Here is a 27,051-nt window from a genome sequence, read left to right as displayed (position 1 = left end):
TGGAGCATTTAACACTTCTTTCCTATAGAGCCCTCCCCTTTAACATGGTGTTGATCTTGCAACCACAGGGTGAAATGAGGGACTGGCAGATTAGTGAGTCCAATAACCCAAGATAGCTAATTATATCTATCACTAGTAACCAATCCTGCTAGATGAAACTAATAGAGATCACAACCTAGTATCGAATTATGCATGTGTTGTAAAATGAGAACATGGAAGGAAATACACACAAGCTTGACACAAGAGATGTTCATTTTAGCTCCAAATGAAGTGTTATTAGTTAAAGAGAATTACCTAGTAATCCTCGTAACGTGCTTAGTAGATGTTTTACCTATTTTTAACAACTTTATCACACTTTTCTAATTATCTCGCAAACTGTTGTTATGCTATTCCAAAAAATTAGAAAACACAAAAAAACTAGAAACAGTGAGCAGTTAGTAGAAAAACTAGAAAATACGAAAATCAATGCAAGAAAAAGCATCTGTCAGTAGAGACTCGTGCGAAATTCCTGACAATCTGCATGAAGAAGTTTTACAACTCGCACAAAATTATATTACGGCCCGTGTGAAGAAACAAGTGTTCTATGAAGTTTCGCGCACTCAGGCAATTTTTTGCACGATATGGAAAGAATCTTCACACGAAGATTCTAGATCCTCGTGCAAAAATGAAAAGTCTCGCGCAAAGATTCTCAACTTTGTACGAAATGGTATGAATAAAGAACCAAAAAATGGTTTTAAAAATGCAGAAAGAGGCTAGAAAAACTAATTTTCTCGGCCCCACAGTGGGCCCCATAAATGTATATGTGAAAATGCAACCTATGCTAACACACACACCTTAACATGGTCCTTATTTGTGGATTCATCCCAAAATGAACGTTGGATTGTTCATCTAAAAATCAGCTGGCAAGGCGACTTGTTACCTTCTATCTAAAGGGAATTGCTTGTTAGATATCCTCATATTTGAGGTGTTAAGAAACCAGCCCCTCTAAAAATGAAGGATTTAAGAAATGAACTTAATCTATATGATTATGCAGATTAAGCTAGAATGAGAAATGCATTCTAATCTAAGAACAAGTAAAGGAAACTAAATTAATCATATGCATATCATGCTAAATGAAATTAAGCTAAGGATGCAAATGTATGTAAAATATGAGGAAATGTGACTATGAATTCCAGTAGCAATTTAATGAAAATTCCAAATTCATCCTCTCCCAAAATGGAGAGATGAGGGTCTCTTAAATAGATTTTCCTAAAATCCATCAATGGTTGAGATCGATTTCAATCAACGGTTAGGATTAAAGGTGAAGTTCAGTCATAAAGGAAGATTCCCAAATTAAAGGGAGTTAACTGATTTAATTTGAGTAGAATAAGGAGTTAACTGATTTAATTTCAGTAGAATAAGAAGTTAACTGATTTAATTTGAGTAGAATAAGGAGTTCATTGATTTAATTCCTTTTTGATCAATAGTGAACTAGAAATTTCCCTTTTTTTGAACTGAAGAGAGATTTTGGTGAGATATTTAATTTAATAAAATGAGATATGCTCTCATAATTACCTTCTCTATTTAATTAAATAATCATTTAATTAATTAGAGACAATTTTCTTATTTAATTAAATAACTTCATTTAATTAATTAGGAATGGCTTCCCATTTAATTAAATAACTTTGTTTAATTAATTACAAGTAAGTTCTCCATTTAATTAAATAATTTCATTTAATTAATTAAATTAGGCACATTTATTAAATTAAATAAATTTAATTCCATAGTACATTAGCCTTAAGATATAATTTAATTTAATTAAAGTATAAATACTTAGTAATTAAATTAAATATTAATCAATAGGTTTAATGTGACTAATATGAGTAAATACTATAGGAATTAAATAATAAGCATGATGAATGCAGATTAGGATTTTTTGCATCTGACAATTAAGTCAAGTAGCGAGTAGCCGAATAAGAATTTGCCTAATGGAATAGGACTTTAGGATTGATCAGAAATAGACCAGAATTGGTTGAGATGGCAGTGAACCAATTTTGGGGTATTACAACACCAACATGTGCGTAAGATCTAGTTTCACACATGTGAATTTTTGTATTGCCTACGGGCCAATAGAATTGTTGTAATTATGAATGAATGAATTATTTTATTTTGATTAATTGAGAAAGCCTCAAGGCTAACTCAAGGAATTATTATGAAGATAAGGTATAAAGGAAAGTTTTTTTTTTCCTTATTTTTAATGTACTATGGATAAGAGGACCAAGTGGAATGTGAAGGATTAGTGCATAGAGCAAGAAAGAGCAAAATGTTTATTGAATGTGTGTAAGAAATCCAAGGGATGATTGGATGCATAGTATGAGATCTGGTTACAAAATCTGAATGAAAAGAAGTTTGGTTGATAGGAAAGATATAGAGGAAGGTAGTACATTTCAGTAATATTATTCTGCAAGGAATAATACATAGATTATTTGGACAATGGGTTTTTTGATCTTAACCTTGAAGCTATTTGGGTAGTGGGTTCAACTATCTTCCACAGCTCCTAACAGGGTTGGCACAATTCCTAATAGGGTTGGAATCTCCTAAAAGAGATTCAAAGTCTCCAAATAGGGACTCACATGCACTAAATATTGTAATAGACTCCTAATAGGGTCTATCCTTTAACAAGAGTTATTTTTATTAGTACATCATCTTGTGGGTACCATCCCCACCAAGTTTTTCCCTTTGATCAACGGTTTCCCTAGTTAACATATCTAGTATTAATTGTGTATGAGTATTTTGTTGAAGTTTTAGTTTATATTACTCACATGGTTAAAAAAATTTAAGGTTAATACTTGTGATGATATTTGGATAACTAATTCACACCCCCCCACCCCCCCTCTTAGTTATATCAATGGACTATATATTGTAATAGGATCTCAACTCAAAAGATCTATATTTCTCTTACCATAAATAATAATGTTCATTTCCTTTCAAATATCTAATGATTCTCTTCAAAAATGCCATATGTATTTCTTTAGGATTAGAAGAAAATCTTGCCACAATACCAACAACATTAGCAATACCTAGTCTACCATGAACAACATAATTTAGATTACCACTCATTGATATATAAAATGTTCCATTCACCTTAGCAAATTCATCTTACTTAAATAATTTACATAAAATTATCATCAATATACCAAGTGGTCTTGATTCTTCCATGCCAAAAAAATTTAGGAACTCCTTGATATATTTGGGTTGTGTTATGTATATCCCATCCTTAACTTGTTGAACTTTCAATACAATAAAGACTTTGATCTCTCTAAACATAGACATTTCAATTTTCTCTCTTATTTCATCAAAAAATGATCTATACATACTTTCATGTCCTCCAAATATGATATCATCAACAAATATTTTAGCTATTAGGATCTTATTATTAGATTCACTTTTTAGGTACAAATTACTATTCTCATTAGTTCTTACAAAACTAATTCTCATCAAATATAAATGCAACCTTACATACCATGCTCAAGGTGCCTAATTGAATCCATATAGTACTTCATGTAGTTTTTAGACCATGTTTTTTTAAATTTTGTTCCACAAAACCTTCAAGTTTCTTAGTTTATACTTCATCCTCAAAAATTCCATTCAGAAATGAAAACTTCATATCCATTTGATAAACTTTGAATCCTTTGTAACAAGCATATGCAAGTAAAATTCCCACACCATCTAATCTGTTGGAATTACAATAGGAAAGGTAAAATCTGAGAGGGAGAGTGAATCAGTGCTTTAAACTTTAACCCATAAAAACATTCACCATGCATTCATTAAGTAAACTAAAATACCATGTAAAGAATATACATATAAAATATGTAAATAAGTAAGAATTCAAACATATATAAGATGCAAGATATGATTACCCAAAAACCCTTCAATGAGAAGGAAAAACTAGGGTAGGCATGACACCCACAAATTTTTATGACTGTTTCAATAAAGTGTATCCAATGAAGGTTACAATGTTTGATCATGAAACATGATCTATCTTGTGAAAGTTATACCTTATTAAAAACTTGCAAAGATTTTTAGGTCTTACCCTATTAAAGGATTTCAACACCCTGTTAGAAGTGTGCCTAGTTAAAGGAATTCAACTTACAATTAAGTAAGGAGGTTGTTAGATAATTTTAATACAACCTGTTAGGACTACTCTATTAAGAGATTTTTTGATCGATTCAACTATTAGAATGTATCAGTAATGATCCTATGATTAACACTCTATTGCTTGATGTCAAATCACCTCTATATTGATGTGTACTTGATCCTTCTTAATCAAATGTCTCTTTGTTGTTCATTATTTCCTTCCTCTATTCTCCTTTAACTAATTCTATAATATATCTTAGATCATAATACCTTGGTCACCATGAATATCCTATTTGTGCATGCAAACTCTCCTTCTAACTCATAGAACATTTAGGGTTTTGTCCTCCTTAAGAAGACTTAGATAACTTAGGGTTAGGTATGAATCAATGACTATGATTCATCTATATACCACTTAAACCTTCCCTTTATCTACTTGGATGTATGAAACACATAGGAATTCACATATAAGATGTGTCCTTATCAATAAAAGATGATAATTCAATCCTTAAGTCATTCCAAAAATGGTTTACATAGTAGTTTGTACCAAAACAAAAAACTATGTTACTCAGCATTTGAAGTCCCTAGTGCTCAGCACTAACTATGACTTCATTATTGTCACTTAGCATCAAAATAACTTGGCATGGACTACCTACTTGGCTCTTGAATCACTCGACACATACTATCTGCTTGATACTTGAGTTACTTAGCACATGAGTGACTTGGCACTCACTATTTACTTGACATGCTCTAGCTTATATGTTGTGCTTGACATATGTTACCTTTTTGGCATGAACTAAGTAAATGACTTACATGTATAGACACTTATTGGTCAAAAAAAATATGAGATTAACAATATCCCCCTTCGACATGAGTGTCAAAAACACTTGATCATACATTAATAATCTTATTCCTACAAGCATAACATAGATATATGTTTGGCTTCTCTACAAAATTTCAAAATTTTGCAATATGAATTATACCTCAAAATTTCATAAGTCCCCCTGAGTTGTTGATTCAGTTATGTATTGTACTCTATATCAAAATCTTTCTCTTGCTGAATAGATTTGCATCATATGATACTCTTTCTATATTTCTTACTCTCCCTTTGGTATAGATATCTCTTTTCTCTGTTTCTTGATTGTCCATTGCTCTTACTCCCTCTTCTCTCTTACTCACCATTTTTGACACCAATATCAATGGGTTATACACTTATAGTGTATTTGTTCAAAAAATATTTATGGACCTCAAGTATAATCTTAACATCTCCATCCTGATTGTCACAAGCTACCTCCAAAGACTTAATTTAGATGGCCAGTTTGGAAGCAAGGTGTACTAAGCCATATAATTTAGAAAGATTGGGGTCTTTTTTTAGAAGTATTTCTACATATACTAGCTCCTTGTGTAAAATATCCATGTGAGGATTCAATGAGGACTAGAAGATGATAAGTTTAGCCCTTATGTTGGATTTATATACTTGTAATAATGCTAATTGATTATGGGATTGCAAGAGGAGCCTAAAATGTTTCTCACTTTGAGTTGGAGGTTTGGGAAATAGAGAATTAGATGAATGCATTTGACTCTCCAAACTTAGGATTTGATTCCTTATTTCTTGTGTGAAGAGTGTGGGATTACACAATTTGGTATACCAAGAGAAAATGTTCTCTAGTACCTTCTTCACACTCGCTATCTTGGTTGCTAGCTCAACCTATTTTACTGAAATACCACTGGATATCTTCTCATTGACCTTGTTTTGAAACATTCTTTTAAACCATTCTAATAGTTTAGCATTAGTATTGAGGTCTGTGTCACTAACCCTTTCCACTATATTGGTTAGTTACTTAATTGTAGGCTTTTTTTAATCTAGAGTAGGTAGACTGAATGCATCTAAGAAAATATCTTTGATATCAATAAAAGCTTGCTTCTACCTATGCTCCCTTCTAAGAAATTCTTGATGTTTTTTCTTTTCTAGGGCCTCTTGTATTATACCCATCTTCTCAATTATGATTGATGCATAGTCAATTTTAAGTAATATAATCTCTTCATTTAGGCTAACTTTTCCATAAGTAATTACCTCTTCCACCTTTGATGAGCTACGACTCAAAACTGAATATTGAAATGGTGTAGCATCTATGCTCGGCCTTTGAGGAGCTTGATTGGAAGGAGTACTGGATTCTGGTAATATCACCAGTACTTGGATTGCTAGTAGCTCCTTCAGCTTGGGTGTCAAACTAGCTTTTTTAGATTTTTCCTTTTATACTTTTGTGTTGGAGGTGTAGGTGAAAATGCATCTACTTGATCTATTTGACCTTGATTCCCATCATTAACTAATGTTTCAACCTTGTCTGCTCCAATTTTTTCAACCTTGTCTTTTTCAACTTCTTTTTCATTTTCTAAGATTGGAGTGTCTTCCATCAATGTACTGAAAGTAAATTTTTTTATTTCCTTCCTTTGATAAACAAATATGGGTTGTGAAGGTTATATACTTATGACTTGATGAGTGATTATAGTTGTTTCTTGTGCTTTTACCTCCTCCCCTATAGTTATAGATTTTGTCTTCTATATTTCATCCACACTTATCAATACAGGGTTGTTACATAATTTAGATTGGAGAGTGGATTGGAAAAGTATCTTTTTCAAATCTTCCTCTATAAGGGGATTGATGTTCTAAGTATTAGTATCAGAAACATCCTTTACTTTGATAGTTTCAATGTTTACGCTTTCACCTATGGAGGGCTAGCACTCAACATTTGTGTATCTTGTACACTCTATTCTAGTTGTTTCTCTTCCTTAGTTGGTGTCTACTTGTCAATATTCATATTAGTGCCTCCCTTAACTGTGCCTTTTTCATTGTCATCTTCTCCATCATCTCCTACCTCAATAGGTACTTGGTCAACTTCTTTGGTTTTTTATAGTCCATATGTAATTTTCCACATTTGTTTGGACTTTTGTACAAAATCCTCTATGCTTTTTTTCAATATGCTAAATGCCCTATACTTTGGCACAAATCTTACAACATATTACTTAATGGCTATAGACATTTCTACCTTGCTAAATTCTGATATAACTTGAGTGAGGGTTGTCTCCCTAATTTTCTTCTCAATGTCTAAACAATAGTGCCATTTCTACTCAACTCTATCATAAAAGCTTTTAGGAATGGAGTTGGCAAGTTCTAGAGGAGTCTTTTTAAATATATCCATCATGGTATATACTGCCTCTTCTACTTGATTCTTCTCAATCTTTCCAAGATTATCAAACTCAATGTGAGAGAAACCTGACGAATCAACATTGTTTCTAATGTTCTCACGTTAATTATCTAACTCTAAGGAGGCACTATGAGTCACCATTTGGAATTGGTTGTTGTCATTAGATTTTTCCTTCTTCTCATCAAATTCAACCTTAGCAACATACTTGCTTCTTGGTCTTTTTCATGCTCCACTTTCCTACTCTTTAGGCTTGGCTACTTCTTTAGCCTTATGTGCAGTGACTCTTGTACTATCCCTTGTGGTAGGTGTTGTAGTTTTGGGCTAATTAGGTTTTGCAACCTTCTTTGGTTTTGGCATTTCTTGAGTCTTCACCTTAATTTTCTTCTCTTCAATAGTCATAGGTGCTTCCTCAGCTTCTTCTTCCTCAACATCTTCTTTAGCTTCTACTTCTTTCTCATGTTGATTTTCTCCCTAAACTTGTGCTAGTGCCAATGGTGTTTGTTCTTGTGTCTCCTCCTCTTCTTCTTCTTCTTCCTCGTCTTCCTCCTCTTCTTCTTTCTCAAATCCTTCACCAATTTTTTCTTTCAATTTCTTCACCAATTTGTTATTCTTTGTGATCACAAAAGCATTCTTCAATTCCATAGTAATCTTTGATTTGACCAAGTCATAATTACCAAATGCTTTGGCTTCCTTGTCCACTTCTTCTACAAGTAATGTTGTGATTGTTGTAGAGGCCTCATCAACATTGATCTCATATCCTAATGGCCTTAGCCATCTTACCCTAGAAATTTCTACTTGTACATAAGTGAAATTAGTGGGTATGTGCAGGATCATGGTCAACCAAACTATGCTCTTAAGTGGCAATAAAAAATCAAAAAATTAGGGTTATGTCAACTTGATGTACAATTTTCTACTTGTTATTAACTTTATATCAAAAAATTGAGAGAAAATAACCTCTAGCAAAATGAATCTAGTTTCTATACTACTAGGACTTATCTCAAAAAAATAAAAATTGATTGGTCAAAATTTTGAATTTTGATGCAATATTACAAAAAATTGAGAACAAAAATAAGAAGTAGACATATGTCTGACCACCTTAATCAAAATCAAATGATAATATTTTTTAATAATATTCCAGATATAAGTAGTAGACTCATGCCTAGATGTGACACATATTTTTGGGTATTTTTATTCTAAATAAATAATTAATACTTAATTTTTGACTTTAGTATTATTGGAATAAAAAAATCTCATGTCTAATAATCTTAACCAATTCAAAACTATGCAAAATTTAATTTTTTTTTTTTTTTTCCTTATAGCAAAAGAAACATAGAATGTGATGCATCTTTTGGATTTAAAAAATGTTGTACCATTTGAAAGTTAAAGTTGATTTTCAAGTAGTGTGTCAATTAGCACTGTATACATAACTCCATTAGAAAATAAGTAATAATTACTTACTAAACTCATAATTTGACAAACCTTACATTTATGGAAAGATAAGAAATTTTTTAAGAAACCCTTTTTATTTCATCAAATTTTGGTGAAAAAAAGTCGTTAGCTACATGTTTGAAGTAAAAATCACATAAAAATAGGCCAAAAGCACATTTTTAGGATGTTTTAAAAGTTGACCATATAGGTTTGGTTTCAAAAGGTATAGTAGAATTTATAAAGATATTAATTTTTTTCATTTAGTATTAGGGTGGGTGGGAAAAAATTTGGAATAGATTTTGATATGGTTTGAGATATTTCAAAACAACAAATTTTTCAAATCGCCACTTTTTGGCACACCATGATCCTGCACATACCCCAGTATCAACTAGGAAGAAAAAATCATCAAAATGTTCCTCCACTAGTGAGATTGGTATCCTTAATCTTTTCTTCATAGATTTCTTAAAATCTTCAAAATAACTAGTCATTAATGACTCAAAGTACCTAATTGCTCAATAAATTCTCCTATCTGTATTGCAATTGATCTATTCACCTTCCATGCAACCTTCCTAAATTTAAGAAATGTATTTTGCACATAGAAGAAAATAAATACCAAAATAGATCCAAATTTATACTATGCACTCTTGGTTTTCCTTATAGCTCCTAAATTCTCAATTATTTGCTACAACTGCAACTCAACAAGATCATAAGTATGATCCTTCTTTACAATTTTGTAGCCCATATCCACTGTAATGAAATGTACACTCTTTAATCTACTAGATTGATAAAACTTATGTACTATTACCCTCACTACAAAAAATACTAGGGGATTTGTAATAGTATCAATGGTCATTCCCCTTTTATTCCATACAGCTAATGAATTCCTTTCAATAAACTCCTTTGATTCACTTCTCATTGTGTTTGGGTGATCTAGGGTTGGATACCCTATGAAATATCTTCTTTGTGATTTTCACTAGCCCATTCTCTAACCATACTGAGCTATCATGTATTATGCTTAAAAAAATCTTAATCCATTTTGGTTTTAAGATGTTGGGGAAATATAGGGTACAAGTTAACCCTTTTTTGTCTACAATCTTGAATTCTTCCTTCAACCCTCAATTTTTTCATATCTTCCCATATAGTTCTCTTATTTCCATGTCTCCTATGCTTCCAATCTTTCATGTGTGACAATTCTTAACATCTTGAATCATCAAGACTTACAGTAGTATCATAGACAATGCACTAGAGGGATCTTTCTTATAAGATATTTCTAGAATTGACTTGAAAATAAGTTGTTTGATTTCATTGCTAATTAATTGAACATTCAAAATCTCTTTTCCCTCTACAATTTTCTTCTTTCAAAGAACTATATGTCATTATATATAAATAGGGTTTACAACATTTTAAACTACATAGCTTGGCACACGATAAATAGCTTATAAATTCTGCTAGAATGGTGTCAAATAGCAGTTTAAATCTCCTACAAAAACTTAGATCAAATTCTCTAGATTTCCTTTAGCTCTTCAAGCCCTTATTTTATTTCAAATGATGTCAAATGAACAAGAAAATTATCAAATAGCCTTTGAAATTACTACATTTAATGCTAAGTGCTTACACAACTATAAGTTTGACATCAATTGAATTTCTAGCTCACTGAACATCCACATGTCTTTCCATACAATCAAAAACCACTACAAGCTTGGCCATAACTAAAAAATTTTCTAGAGTAGCATCCACTAACATTTCACTTGGCAACCATATGAAACTTTTCATGCTCGATAGTAACATGAAAAAACTAACAAAACTTAAAGATTTATTTGTGATTTCTAACACCACTTTGCATCTTTATTCATGCATGTGTAATCTTTTAAAAACTAAATCCTTAGAACCGATGTATTTTATATCCTTTAAATATTAGTCCCTCATATGTCTTGATTTCTTAATTTAATGAGGTGTGATAACCTAACCTATTGGGTGAAGTGATCCCATCTACACTTGATGTGTTGCAATCCTCCTTTCTCTTCCATGTCTTGTTCATCTCATCTCTAACATTTCCAATATTTGCCTTGCCTTTTCATTTTTTGAACTCATAATTTGGTATTTTTTACCTTGTTGGACAATATCTTCTAATGTGACTAGTCTTCAAACAACTAAAACATATAGTTTGACTCAACCACCTTTTGCAATCACTTCTAAAATGTGTTCTAATACAATTCTCAGGAACATGTCCATACCCTTGATAGTAATGAAAACTATATCTTGTATTATAATCCCATTCATAAGAGTTTCCATTGTTCTTTACCTATTTTTTCTTGTTTGATGACTAGTTAGATTTGGATCTGCACTCAAAATCTCTATGTCCATACTTCTGAAAATTTTAATAGTGTCCTTCAAATCTTTGAGTGTGCATGGTCTTGGTTCTGTATTCATGTGTCTGATGACCTTGTTTGTTGCACTTGTGGTAGTGACCCATGTTCTTCTTCTTAACATTCTAATTTATAGTCTTTCTCCTACAAACATTAGCAACATGTCCTATCCTACAATAATTATGACAACTAGGTTTGGAGTTCTTATCTTTGTCACTCCTTTCGTCGACACTTTTGGATGATTCTCCTTCTTCAGTACTAGTGTATCCCAATCTAGATGTATCATTGTTAGATGTAGGGGATCTCATCAATTGTTCAAAGTACTTGATGGCTTCACTAGGTTTATTAAAACAATTAGCAAACTCCTTTTCCCTTTTTAGATCATTGCTCAACTTTTCATTTTGCAACTTTAGTGTTGTGATCTCAATATCCTTTGTATTCAATTCATGATTTGGAATCATCATTTGACCCAAAGTTTCCAATTGCATGTTAGCAATCCTAGTCACCTCTGATGATCTCTCTTCTAGTTTGTTGGTCAAAAATATTTTTCATCTTCAATCATGACTTTGTCTTCCATAGCTTTCTTTTTCTATTTGGTTACCTCACATAGTAATATGGCTTGTGATTATTGCTCTATCTTAAGATTTTTGATCTCTTTAGCTAGGGTTCTATTATTTTCCATTAGATCTACAATTGTTGCATCAAATTCATTAGAGTTTCCATCTACTAATAGTTTAGTAGTGTCCATCTCTTGGTATTGTGTGTCATTCTCCTTAATAGAAATTTCCTTCCTTCTTCTCAATGATTTCTTTAGATCTTCTCTTGCTTCATTCAATTGATGTAGAATGAGTTGTATTTCAATCTCCTAGTTCTTAATAACTTTTCCCAACTTGTATACTTCCATTTTCAAGATCTTTCTTCAAAGTTACAAAGCTTTACTTTTAGACAACTTAGCTCTGATACCAATTGTTGGAATTACAATAGGAAAGGTAAACTGAGAAGCAGGGGGGTTGTGGGGGTGTGAATTAGTTCTTTAAATTTTAACCCATAAAAACATTCACCATACATTCATCTCATAATTCATTAGGTAAATTTAAATGCTATGTAAAGCATATACATCTAAAGTATGTAAACAAGTAAGCATTCACACATATATAAGACATAAGATATGATTACCTAGAAACCCTCCAATGAGAAGGAAAAACTAGGATGGGGATGACACCCACAAATATTCACTACTGCAGTAATAAAGTGTATCCAATGAAGGTTACAATGTTTGATCATGAAACATTATCTACATAATGAAAGGTCTACTATGTTAAAAGCTTACAAAGACTATTAGGTCTTACCTTATTAAAGGATTTCAATACCCTATTAGAAGCACTACTACATTTAACCTCATTTTTCTACCAAAATTTTTGACCATCAACTAAATAAGTTTAGGTTGGTTGGAATGTTAAGGCAAAATTTTCTTTTTTTTACATGTAAGCCCTGTGTTGGTCAAAATTTTGACCAACACGGGGTGTTTTGACCAACACAAATCTTACATATAAAAAAAGAAAGAAAAATTTCATTCATTCATGTGCACAGGTAAAAGAGAAAAACTTTCATTAATTCATGGGAAATTCTAAAGTATGAGCACGGGTGGGAGAAAAATTGGACTTCATTGCCATGAGGACAAATTTGCCTGAGCATAGGTAGAAGAAAAATTGGGATTTCATTCCCGTGACCTGGCTTTTCTCATTGTGGCTCTGCTAAGAGTAAGGGATTTTTCTAAAACATGGAGAAGATCATAGCTCTTTTTTTTCTATGTTGGATATGTTTAGGCTTCAGCCTATGGATTGTAAACCTCTGAGTGTTAGGGAAATGGTGGATGACCTAGTTTTGTATGTTGACCGTTTGATAACTTCTCCTACCTTGGAGCCTGTAAATGATGTCAATGTCACAATGCCACCTACCTAGATTTTGGGGAAACAAAATGTGGTATCATCTTATCAAGTTAGATCATCTAAGAAAATTGATGAGGACGGAAGCGAATTCATAGAATGCGAGATTTACCAAGAGGAAGACATCAACAAGGGTATGGAAATACCATGTGCCTACACTGGTAGTATGAAGGTATGCACATTCACTTGGAATCTCTATTTATTACTATCTTTCTTGTTTAACTGGTTGACATATGAGAAGGGTTTGTCTATACGGTTAGGTTTTTGTTTTGGCCTAATCAGTGAAACCCTTTAAGTAGGACAATTGAGGCTTTGTGTTTTTGTGTGGATTTCCATGTGAATAAGATGTGAGTTCTATTCAACTAATTATGTTTCTTAATGCTTTGGTGAGCACAAATTTATGTATGAAACTAAGAGCTCTTTCATAAGACAATCAAGGTCATTAGCACATGACTAAGATTTGTACAATTAGTAGGCTTTTTTTTGTTATTGTAATGGATACTCCTATTTTCATTGTAATCATAGAAATAAATAGATGATTCATGTGCTCATAATCTTATAATTTTAGCTTGACATATAAACAAATTCTTAAAATAGAATTGTCTTATATCTGCATTGTAAAAATATAATTGACTTCCACGTTCCATTTAGGTTGAATTAATTTTAATGCATAGAAAATCCTTTCCTCTTTCAACTTTATTTAAAGACCTACATTGTGGTCTATACGCATGAAATGTGTTGTTAATATTTTTATTTATGGTTTGGGATTAAGTGGTTTGAATTTTTTTATGTTCAGTTGAACTCTGGCAAGGTTGTAGCAGTTGGACCAGGGACTCATAGTAAGGAAACCAACACCATTCTTGATAGCTTTAAGGAAGGCGATCATGTTCTTCTACCTGAATATGGCAGTAATGAAATCAAACTAGGAGACAAAGAGTAAGTTTGCATCATTGAATGTTTAATTTCTTATGGTTTTAAAGCATGATTTGTGTAATGGGTGCATTGTCTTATAAAAAATTTTTACCATATAAGAAAAGTTCTAAGAAATGACACTAAATTTGCAAATTATCCCATGTATAGATTTCTCTAATGTAGATTGTCATCTTTTGTTGTCAATGTTGGAATTAGGTATCATTCCTAGAATTTTGCAAGATTGAATTTGGCTATAGATAAGGTCTGCAATTTTGAATTTAGTAGTTAGGATGAACTATTGCATCAAGGAAAGCTAATTAATATTTGGAGTTTGAGAACAACGTAGATGATTGATTGTTTTGTTTTCATAGTATTTGTTTAAGCAACCTAAAAAATGGAATGTCATCATTGACATTATTCATCGAAGAAGTTGTTATTGTGTATTTTGGGAAAACAATATTTAATATGAACTCAAGCTATTTCAAAAAAATCTCTATTTCAAAGTTCTTTTGATGCATGGAAGAATAATTTTATAGGAGAAAATACACATTATCTAGGAAATCAGACAAGGCGTTAAGTTCAAGTGCTTCTTTAGAGAATAATTGTCAATGAAATTTAATGTTGCATTTAAGATTGTCTTGTTATGTAGAACAAGCATGAGCGCACACACAAACATTTTTTTCCCAAAATGTTTCCCCGAGTAGTGATGATCACACATGTTGTTTGCTTTCTAATATTTCTCTATCATGAAATCACATCAAATGTGGAAAATGTGCATGCACTCATATACATTTCAAATCTGAAATCTGTTGAAAGAGAAAAATAAATTTGTTTAGTTAGTATTGAATGTGTTTTCTCTTTTTTCTTTTATGCTTCTTATTTCCATCCATCTTATCTTGATCTTTCAAGACTCTTTTTGAAAGCATGTCTTGAGAGAAGATCTATTTTTTTTTAAAGAAATCATGATTTAAAAATAATGTAACATGAACAGATACTACAAATCATCATTGTAATCATCATGAGAGACAGAGATGTGTTGTGTTTCCACTACTAGAGATATTCAGAAACTTCTCGACTCAAGGTTCTATTGGTTGTTGTCTCCTGCAATCTCCGAGTCTCTCAAATTTTATGCTCCCTACCTAAAATCTTAGGGAAAAACTCATTAAAAGAGAAAATAGAAGCTAAATAATAAAATAAGCTTGCATAATGTTTCATGCTGGTGTTCTTGATGCCACAAAAATCCATGCAAAGTAATAGTGTGATTAGGTCTGCTGATAGTGTATACATTTGGGCATAAAACTATTGCATGATTGATTTCTATATAGAGAATTGCTTTAGTGATTACTATTCTTTATGAACAATTTTTATAATTTACTATTATTGTTTTCAAAGTTCCACTGTTAGTCAAAATGGTGTCGAAGTACTTGTCTCCAATTTTTGAAAATTAGTTGTGCTAATACTGGTATTAGTCTTCAAGTACCCTTGTCTCCTGGAGACCATGGTAATAATAGATTAACCATCACTTTTTATCCTTTGAAAGTCCATTAAATTGTTTTAATGAAACATCTAGGCCTGCGAATGGCAAAAATAACTTGTATAATCAAAACCTTTCTATACTATAATGTATAGAAAGAAGTTCATGGGATTGCTTTTTCTTTATTCAAATTTGTTACTTTGCTATTTTAAAACACATTCATTCAAGGGTGAGGATATATTTACCAAACTGTATGGCAATAAATTGTGATGGTAAGCCCCTTGCCAAAATTATGGTTATTGAAATTTTTACTGTTTAATGCTTCCTTTAGTTTGTTACAATAACATCTAATATGTCTATAAGGAAAGCCTTGGCTGAAATTGGAGTAAATTGTAATCTCTTTTTATGTTAATTAACTCCAAGATGACATATGTAGTCTTACATGAGTGCCAAGTGTTCCATTTATTCTCATGAGAGATGGACTCTTGTGAAACACGCACTATTCATGAAGCCTGGGTCAAATTTGACTCAAAAACTGCACAGTTGAAACATGGTAGGAATATCAAAATATTTTGTCACTCTCCTTTCAAAAAGTAGTTGCCATTATATGCCATACAAATCAAATCCAATATTAAAGAGTTTGTTTGTCATGCTACACCTGCTTTTGTCCCTACATTTCAGAAATATTTTTTATGAATATAGGAGATTGATTGGAAATTTGAATGTATGCACGGAAAATTAGGAACTACATGCACAGAGCCTTTTATTCTCAGGAAACACTCTTTTATTCTTGTTAAAAAAGGCTTCTTGTGATATGGATTGAATTAGCATTTTCATTGTGAGTTACTATTAGAAATTGATTTCCAAGATATTGTGCCTGCTTGTGAATCAAAAGGTTTTACTACTAGTTATTTTAGTTACTTTTCCTTATCAACAAACTGGAAGATGAGGTTTGATTATGCTATTTGGATAATGTTTTGAAAGGAAAAAAACAAGGGCTTAAGGTTGCTTCTACTTTTCTCATTAATCGAATTAGTTTTTTCTGGATGGAGACCAAAATTTTTAGAAGATAGAGAGGCTAAAAGAAGCCTCATTAAAGGACTAAAATGACACCTAAAGAATGTAAGGGAATGACTTGCCCTCACCACTGAATTTCAAAGTGCACCATTACTAGCATAGAAGAGTAAAAGACATCAAGAGCACACATTCTACTTTAGATTGATGCAATTATTTTCCTTTGTATACCATATTACCCTTAATACAATTTGTTCAATTTTCTTTAGTCTTAATCATATTACCATGTATGCAATTGATGAAATTCACAAGGATATATTGAGGTGCTCATCTAAAGTCCTAACCAATGTAAGAAAATCACCTGTGACACTACATATCACAAATTGAAAATCATATTCCTGGCTGATATTTCTCACTTATCACTCTTTAAAAGATCCATCTGTGAGGAGTGAGGTTTGGGATAAGCAGCAAGATTGAAATCAAAAGACTGAAAGAGACCTTAAAAATCCCAGATCCACATAAAATGGACTTAACTTTCTGCTAACAGTAAGGGATTTTTCTAAAATAGGGAGAAGATCATAGCTATTTATTTTTCTATTCATTGGCATATGAGAAGGGTTTGTCTATACGATTAGGTTTTTGTTTTGGCTAGATTAGTGAAACCCCTTAAGTAGGACGATTGAGCCTATGTGTTTGTGTGTGGATTTCCATGTGAATAAGATACAAGCTCTGTTCAACTAATTGTGTTTCTTAATGCTTTGGTAAGCACAGATTTATGTACGAAACTAAGAGCTCTTTCATAAAACAATCAAGGTCATTAGCACATGACTGAGATTTGTAAAATCAGTAGGCTCCTACATCAAATCAAGCTTTAGATGAGCAAAAAAATGCATAACCACTATCCATGAAGTCCATCATCATCAGAAATCCAATAAAGAATGTCTTCTATTAAGGTTCCTAAATTGGATGTATTTGTAGAAACATAGAAAAAAGCACATGTGCATTGATCTATAGACTTTGAGAGGCTCTATGGATGTTGGAAGGGAGCATTTAAATTTATTAGTCTAAACATATTTTCATCATCATAATAATCATCAACCATACATCATATATCTATCAACAATCATAAATACTGGTAGAAGCCATATATCATGCATCCATGTATACATGACACTCATACGTAATCATAATCAGGTAGGAATCTGCATCTTGTATTATCCACATTAACATTATAACATTATAGATATAAGCATTGTATAGGTCATCTATGTCCATATCAAATCATTCAGCCACCTATCATAACACATTAACCACCACCTACATCATCTCAATAATATTGAGAACACACATCCAATCTCTTATCCTCTCGAAGGGATTGCCACATCCCCACTAAAACTTAACCAAAATATTATACGCCTTACTGAGTGATTTTGTCACACAGTTTGTAAGGTTTTCTTAGTATAATCAAAGTTCTACAGTTTTACAGTTTTGATATAAATGAAGGACAATAAGAGAAGTTGATACATTGGGTAGGATAGCTAACTGGACTTGAGAGAATAGATAATGTTGATTAGATTATGTAACTTAATGTATGTATATGCCTCTAATAAAGCATTTGATGAAGACCCTGAAAAGGTTGGAATATCGGCTGATCCATGATCCCACAAGAGATTTAAATAATCTAGACTAAGCAAAGAAATAATAAGGAAGGAATAATAGGAAATAATTTCTACAAGGAAGAACAAATTATGAACGTTCAAGAGGATTAGTGAAACAACAGAACCAGAGGTCCCCACAGACCATGGATAGATCAAGACATTTCTAAGGCAATAGGAAATCATTTGTTTGCACCCTTGAATAGGAGAAATGAAGGGGCATATGGAGGAATCGGTTGATGGGAATAAGAAAAGAATTAAATAGAAAATGACTCATTACATTGAAGAGATCAGTCAGTAGTGAAAATTGGAATGGTCTACATGCCAATAAAATAGCAGAAGTAAGAATATCCATCTCCAACTATATATATATATATCCACATAGCATATAGATTTATATAAATAATGATAAGTATGAAAGAAGAATTTTTTTATTAGAAATTATACATTCAGATTTCCCAAGCACTATAGCACCTAAGGTGGGTGAGAAAAGTGAGGGAGGGAATCCACGTATACATACTTTGTCAATGAGTTCAAGAGGATTTCCCTTTCTACCTACCCACCTTAGCTTATGGTAGTCGATCACCAAGGTGGTAAGATACCATCTACTCCATTGTAGCACTTGTCGACCAGCTTTAAGTATACAACCCACCTTCAAGTTCAAGAGTGGCTAATGGCCCTTGAATAGTGATTCACATGATTAAATATATGATGAAGGATATAATAGCCCGTGACTACTGACTACAATAGTGGCAATAATAAAAAACAATAATCATTATAGATTGATGATGATAGATTCTCTTATATGTTGCCACTATAGAGTCTTTAATAGTGCGCTTAAAAGCATAAGATATGTGACCGTTAGGAGTTACAGAGATAGTGAATAAAATATCATTTTTTGGTCACTATCTAAGATCAAATTGGAAGTAAGAACTTATCTCTTCAATCCATTCTTAGTTCTACTCATCTCAGCAATTACTATATTTGGCATATAAGTAATTTCATACAGCTAAATCAGAGAAGGCATTGTAGTGCAAAGACCAATAATTCATATCAAAAATAACATTCATATTTTCCATAAGATTACAACTCCAAATTAGAATAAAAATTGTTTAGCTATAAGCAATATTATAAGTTCATCATTTATGTATCAGACCAACGTATAAAAACTAGAATACCAAAAAATCAATAAGGGTTTGATAAAAGACTTAAGAGTTGAGCATAAGTCATAGGCAAAAAAGAAGTAATTCTGCAAACAATCAGTCTAAAAACACAGATGACTGCACATGGGACATAACACAAACATGTCACATGATTTCTTACATGCGAACAGAGAGGACAATTTTGTCAAGAAATACCATTATTCAAAAACTACAAGCAAAGAATATTCTGATTGAGTAATGTAGATTGAGTTGTCCAAACATCTATGAATTGTAACTTGAAATGTGGAAAATTGCAACTTGAAACAGGTAAGAAAAATAAAAGAAGCAACTAAGCAACAAATGCAGAAAATAATACAAAGAGCTATCTACATTGATTTATGAGTTACTGGAATTTTAAAAATCCATGAAGAAATGTTCAACTAAGGTGGCTTAAGAGTCTACTTCAAAGAAACCTATATGCAAAATTGTCTTAGTCTGCACACAATATCCAGAAGGGAGAGAAAAAAAAATGTCTTTAATCTACTAATTGTAGCAAATCATGAAAACATGTTTTGGTTGAGCAATGCAAAGTACATCTAAAAAAAAAGATTACTAATAACAAGTACGAGATCCTGGAGACACTATTTACTCAAAATTTTCATGCATCCTTTTATTGCCGATGACACAAGATTCTATAGTGATTTAATCACTTCACACCTCTGCAGTTTGCTCTTCCACAATGGCATTCAAATTTTTTAATAGGATGCCTCGAGTCTTCAAAATCAATTCCTCAATCCTACATTACATATGATCCACAAAATTAAAGTTAGGCTTACCCAACATGAAAATATCTATAACATGAAGCTAGATGCAGATAAAAGTGGTTGCATAGTGTTCACTCTTCCTCACATTTGTGCCACTATTCATAACAATCATGTCTTTTTGTATGGTCAGGCCTCTTTTGAATAGCCAAGTGCCAATGATTATTCATTTCTCTTTTCCATTAATCCTATTCATTGGGTTGCCATTTTTCTCTTCATTATACCACTGTTATTTATATATTTGATCTTCTGGGTAATGGAATAGATGATTACCATTGTGTGATTTTTCAAGCGCAGTGGAGTTGGGCATATTTCTGAAGGTTTTCTTTTTTTGATATTTCTCTTATGTTGAGTATTCAATTGTGTAAAGACAATCATATTTGTGTAGAGACTTGAGTATTTAATAATGTTAGTGGACAATCAATAAGGTTGGTGAATGCATGTAGTTAAACAAAGCTGAATTGTTTGCAGTTGGTTTTGATTGTATGCCTAGATTGATTTTTGTCAATTAATCTCTTGATGAGTAGCAGGATTCTATGAGGAGCATATTTAAGAGTTTGAGGTAGGTGTTTATTTTTAGTATTTCCACATTCAAACAATTTCCTCTTACCAAGCATGCCTATCTCATGTCCATGTTATTTCTCTCTTCCTTTTATCATCTTCTCCATAAAATCTCAATAATTTCTCAGCTGTTTGGTTTTCAACATTCTCTTTCCATTACTTTATGATTATCAGTGAAAGTTGAGTATGCTCACTAGGGAATTAGGAATATGTACATATAATGACAGGGTATGTAGAATGTCTTCATGTAGTTATACTTGTAAATCTTAAGTTGACATGCTCATATTTAAGGCATCAGTAATTCATATCTTTACAGCCTTAGAAGTCAGTTAGCTCCCTAGGCACAGACAAGGGGAATGGGCATGAATCATCTATTATTTCTCTACTTCTATTAAGTCATTAACCTTGGTTGTTAGGAGAGCTTTGATAATCCTCTAAGAAATCTTCTAGCTCACATTGCCGATAAAAATGGTAGCGAAAGTAATTCAGTTATATTGCCATCTTCTTCTAGGGTGTGTCCTTTCAAAAGTTAGATATCGGTAAGCATTTCTATGCCTGATAGGAAACAGACATTAAACATGAGGTCTAACTCCATATTTATGGATCAGTTGTAGTATCAAGGAACTTAGATGGCATTGGATTATCATGATGACTGCATCTTGAATTCCATATGTGGTGCTAAATCAGTTAATGCTGAAAGGTTTGGCCAAGACAATTTTAAAGGAACCTAGAAAAATGATAGGCTACAAGAAACTCCAGTAGATGTACAACCCTTACTTCCATTATTTCAAGATAATTTTGGACAGTTTGGATACTCTTCATTAGCAACAAGGTTTCTTGCATACATATCAACAAGACAAAAAAAGAGCCAACTACAATGCCAAGTTTAATGTAGATATAGAAAAAAATTAATTAAACCTCTCCTTTATTATCTTTAGTCAACATGGGGATAACCATCTCTGATAATAGGGAATCTTGTAATGTACAATGGACTGACACAACTGGGTGTCATAACACAAAAATGCTTGAGAATTTAAGCAATGATCTTGTAACTTCTATTGTTGTGATATATGCTTTTCTTTAACCAAAAATCTTCAGCATGACCCCTTGTTGATTCTTGAGATATGCACTATTTGACATTTGTTTTTCAATTTACCAGGGCATTGGACAAGTCTTGGAAGCACTTTACCTATATTTACATCTCTTTCTGAATGAATCTACTGTTCTGATTTAGCACATCAGTTTTTATCCAAGATCATATCAAACTTTCAAGTTTTCTTTCTTGTTTGTGATTGTTCCAGAATTAACAGGAATAGGGTATGGTAGTATGGATACTTTGGTTTTTAACATTGCATTGCACATAAATAGTGAAAGGGAAGAAGTTCTTACAATAAAAATCCAATCCTAGGGATCACCTTCTTGTGTAGTGGTTTGTTGGTTCTGTAGTAAATGGTGCAACTAAGGTTCAAATCCCTACTTGGTCCAAACACTATTAATGTTGGCTTGGGATCAAAAGTGGGTCCTAATCCCATTGTTTACCTACCAAAAGAAAATCAATCTTGAAATCCCTTTATTGGGTATACTTTCTTGAATATTTTTAATTGGTTGTATGTGGGTAACTTCATGGATTCTTTGAGACATTTTCTCTTTTTCTCCAATAGAACTTCCCAGAATATTAGTTCTATGGTCACTAGGTCTTGGTCATCCCAATACTGTTGTTCTTTGCCTTACCAGGGATAGGCTTTTAGGTTCTTAGTTTCTATTTATAGTTTTTTGATAAGTTTCATGGTTATTTGATCCACAAATTATGTTGTCACATGTTTTCGAGTTTGTCATTCTGAATCTTGTTATGCATGCATGCAATAGTATAGAAGATGGAAGATAGGTTGTTGGAAAGGATTATCATGTTTTGGATCACAAAAATGAGCATGTCAAATTGTGCCAACATCACGTACTCCAGAAGGAAATACATCAGCTAATCGAGGAAATGGATCTCAACTAGCTGGTGTTCCCAATCAACCCACAGGTTTAAATCCATCCTTACTGGCACCTCCCTCTTCCCCAGCTTCATTTACAAATTCAGGCAATCCTTCTAGTGTTCAGTCACCAAATGTTTTCTTGTCTCTGTCTACCAATGTTTGTTCACCTGGTGGACCAACATCAACCATGTTTGCTATAGGACCATATGCACATGAGACTCAATTGGTATCACCTACTATTTTCTCAAAATTTACTACTAAACCTTCAACTGCTCCATTAACTCCCCCACCCAAATTAGCTCATCTCACAACTCCATCATCCCTAGATGTGCCTTTTGCTCAATTACTTGCATCTTCATTAGATGTAAAAACTATCAATAAGGAGAATGGTGTGACTTTCTCATGCTCTCCTTATACAACATAAGGTTATGTTGCTACAAATGATCTTCAAGCTGCATACCAACTATATCCAGGGAGTCCTGCTAGTCAACTAGTATCACCAAAGCTATGAGTTTCTGGTTCTAGTTCACTATTTCCTGAGCTTGAGTATCTTGGACATTGGAATGCATCCCTGGAATTTCAAGACACCTTATACAAGTATGAACCATCCAAGTTTTACCATGACATACCCTCCCCTAGAAGTTTTGTGTTGTCACAAGATTCATTTCATTTTGACTCTACCAAGTTGGCAAGGTTATGCTTGGATCAGTCTCAGCCAATATGTCAGTCTGGGGGAAAACAATTTGATTCTTCCCAAGAAAGAGATGATTTCTCTAATAATGGTGAGCATGCACAATAGAATTGGCATATGGGACCCAATAAACCAGACATGGAACAGATTGAAGCATATAGAGCATCCTTTGGATTTAGTGCCGATGAAGTTACAACTTCTAATCGTGATGTTACAGAAGTTCTAGGGGATAGCCTTGGGGCATAGAAATCAGATGGTGTAGAATTTGAAGCCTTTGATAGGAGAAATATAAAGACTAAAACACAGATGACAAATGGAGCTTTCTTTGATTCTGGATATGGAGTTTTATTGATGGATCACAAAGGACACAATCTAGAGGGACAAAGCATGGGTAATACAATTAACAAACTTCCATCTCTATTATAGTGAATATCTAATATTCTTTGAAAATTCTCTACAGTGGCATTCTCGTGATTTGTTTGTGGTTAGTGAAAATTCCTCCTTTTATATAATATAATGCTCTTTACTTTTATTAAAAGAATATGGCTAATATCATTTGTAAAATTCAGTGCTCTACTGAACTTATTGGAGATGAGATTGAGATTACAGTACTGGCAGATGGGGAACTACATTTAATATTGAAAGCCTGCATTCTTCCCTGCAAATTAACAAATTTTTCTGTTTCTTTATAGCTAACTCAAAACATAATTGGCAATTAGGAGGAAATGAGGCCAACTGTGCAAGCGAAGCAAAAGATTGCACTAAAGTTGATATACTAGAGAAATTTTCAAGGCTTGGAGAGTTCAAATTTGATGAAAAAATTGGAACATATGCATCAAGTTCAATTATAGAAAAGTGGATAAGATATAAAGAAAAAAGGACTGCAAAGAATGGACTAAGAGGTCATGAATTTTTTTGCATGAAACAACCACAAGTAAGTTATAATTGATAATGTGATATCTAACTCTTTCCCATTTGTTAGGAGAAATAATGGATATACTTTTTAAAGATTTTTTTTAGTGGTTTCTGGGAGGGCTGGGAGGGTGTTGAGATTGAGAAGCATTCACTCTCTATTATGCACTTCTATTTTCTTTATTGATCTAGAATTGTGTGCCTTTCACAAAGTTTGAATTCATTTGATTTTTTTTTTTTTTTTTTTTAACTTGTAAAATTTGGGACTTTGAGAAATTGAATGAGTTACTATTTACCAATGGAGTGTATTGTTGCTTCCACAATCATGAAATCTTCCATGGTAGGCTTTTAATGTGGTATGTGCACTATTACAAGTGTTTTTGAGATTTGCTTATGCAGTGCAATATTCTCTGGCAGACTATGCACTATAGCACACTGCATTGGCATGTCAACTATTTGCATTTATACTATCTCTTTTCGAAGGGTGATTGTACCTTCCCACACACACATACACACATATATATTAACTCTTAGTGCAGCATGATACTTTAATGTGTAGTCATGAAACTTATGCATACAAGTTTATACCTCTGGCAGCCTGTACTTAGCACACTGCTTTGGCACTCTCACACAACTATCACACATGAACAACTCCTTAAGGTGTGGAAGAGTGCTAGATGTGATAGTGTGCTTCTATTTCCCTTTGGTGATGTACACCTGCACACATGCATAGATGCACACCTCCATAGGGTGCACACTGCTCAAGCCTATAAAAACTTGGGACCCCCTCCCCTCCATTCTTCTCTCTATGCTACCTTGACCCACATATCCTCACCTATTAAGGTGTGCCAACACCCCCACTAACCTACATAAACAAACAACACAAGTCATTAAAGTTGCACACATGCACACCTATCCAAGGTGCATATGTGTACACCTTTATTTGTGCTAATAAACCTAAAAAATTCAAAAAAAAGGACTAAACCACCTAAGTGAAAGGTGCACACATGCACACCTTTCAAACTCTAAATCTAAAAGACTCCTAAGATAATGGTGCACAAATGTGCACCTTGTCAAGGTGTGCATTTTCACACCATTTTTCTACCCTTAACACATGCAAAAAGAGAAAGTAAGGGTACACACATGCACACCCCATTAAGGTGCACGTGTGTGCACCCTTAGTAAAATATGACTAAGTTCCCCTTTTTGCAATTGTACTACAATGTGCATAGTAGTACACATGTGAAGGAGTGCACTCCATTAGGGTGCATAACCATGCACAAAATAACTATCTAAGAGTCAATAAGTGCACCTAGCACACCTATCAAGGTGCACTAAATTGCTTTCCAAAGCTATTAAGAGGGATTTGAGTTATTTTTTAAGGTTTTGGTGTTTTGGGTTTGATATTTTCGAATTTAGGGTTTGATTAGGGTTTTCTTTCAATCTTTTGGTAATAATGTTTTTCTATTTTGTGTGCAAATAAATTAGTATCCTCATCATCTTTGCTTGAAAAAAAATGGCTCCAAATCCATAGTATTCAAATTCCAAGGAGCACCAAAGAAATCTCATTTTTAGGATGGACATTCAAAGATTAGAGACACTGAGGTTAGCCACATCGATTGGAATGCTTTCCTCAAAATATTTAACAAACCTATAGAGAGGTATATCATGGTGTTAGTAATGATCATATCAGGATTAGTTAATGTGGCATCACATCACACATCTGTATAGTCCTTTGAATTCATCATGGCATTAGTAGAGAACTATATACCTAAAGAGAATGTGGTAAAGAGCATTATAGTGGAGATAGTCCTAGACCTTAGACCTAGGAACAGTGAGAAAGATTTCCATCTCTAAAGATTTCATTAGTATGATAAGATAACCTATGATCGAGTAGAAAGGTGGTATTGGGAGAATGAAAAGGTAGCATCAAAAATTATACAATCTTCATTTTTTATTGATAGAACACTTATGGGGTGTAGATCTAGAAAGGTAGACATGGCTCAAGGATATATGAAGGATGAAATTGGATATGATATTGTTCTTTTGAGCTGAGTCATGGGATCAGTAGCATCTAGACATCTTAATATATAGATGGTCCATTTTATTGATATAATCTAAATGGCCAAAATGCCAATAGACTGGGATACTATCCTTAATGATAATCTACATGAGCAACTCATAGGAGTACAAGTCAATCCATGAATATATTTGACATCATACATGGTATATTTTATGTCAGCTAGAACAATAGATTACCCAAGTCTTTATACAAAGGGGAGTATGCAAGATGCTAATGCAATGCCTTATGTGGTATACCCCCAAGTGGTGAAGAAAAATCTCTCAGATTAGAGCAAGGAATACTAGATATTAAATGATGCTTTCATATTTGCAATCATTTGATTCATAGAGGGTGATTATGCTAAGAAGATGTCAATAGATGCAGCAAGGATCACAGAGATCGATGCCTACTACATATAGTTTAAAAATATTACTTATCTAAGGGTAGACAACACACAACTCAACCCAAAGAAACTCCCAAGATATCCATCAAATAGACTCATTCTATTGGAGATTTCTAGTCAAATCACATCTACATAAGATAGAGTGAGGAAATAGCATAAGAAGACGTGGGTATAGTCAATCACCATAAGTGAATTTGAGGTCAAATAAAAAATAGGATATCATGAATTTTGATTTAAAATGGGATCAATATACCTTAGAGGATTAATACTCCCCTCATCCTTATTGTGACAATATTGGTAGAGTTCAGCATTTGGTAGGAAACTAGTTTTTCCATGAAGATGTCATAGAAGATCATTAGATGAATG

General features: G+C 32.9%; 1 pseudogene; it reads left to right on the top strand.

Annotated features, from left to right (window-relative positions):
* Nucleotides 1–465: 465 nt before the first annotated feature.
* LOC149548462 (uncharacterized protein At1g76660-like) lies at nucleotides 466–24,062 on the top strand (annotated as a pseudogene).
* Nucleotides 24,063–27,051: the final 2,989 nt, after the last annotated feature.

Source organism: Cupressus sempervirens, chromosome 7 (assembly GCF_028749045.1).
Source record: "Cupressus sempervirens isolate cs-2001-9-10 chromosome 7, ASM2874904v1, whole genome shotgun sequence".
Lineage (NCBI taxonomy): Eukaryota > Viridiplantae > Streptophyta > Pinopsida > Cupressales > Cupressaceae > Cupressus > Cupressus sempervirens.
This window is presented reverse-complemented; position numbering and strand designations above follow the sequence as displayed.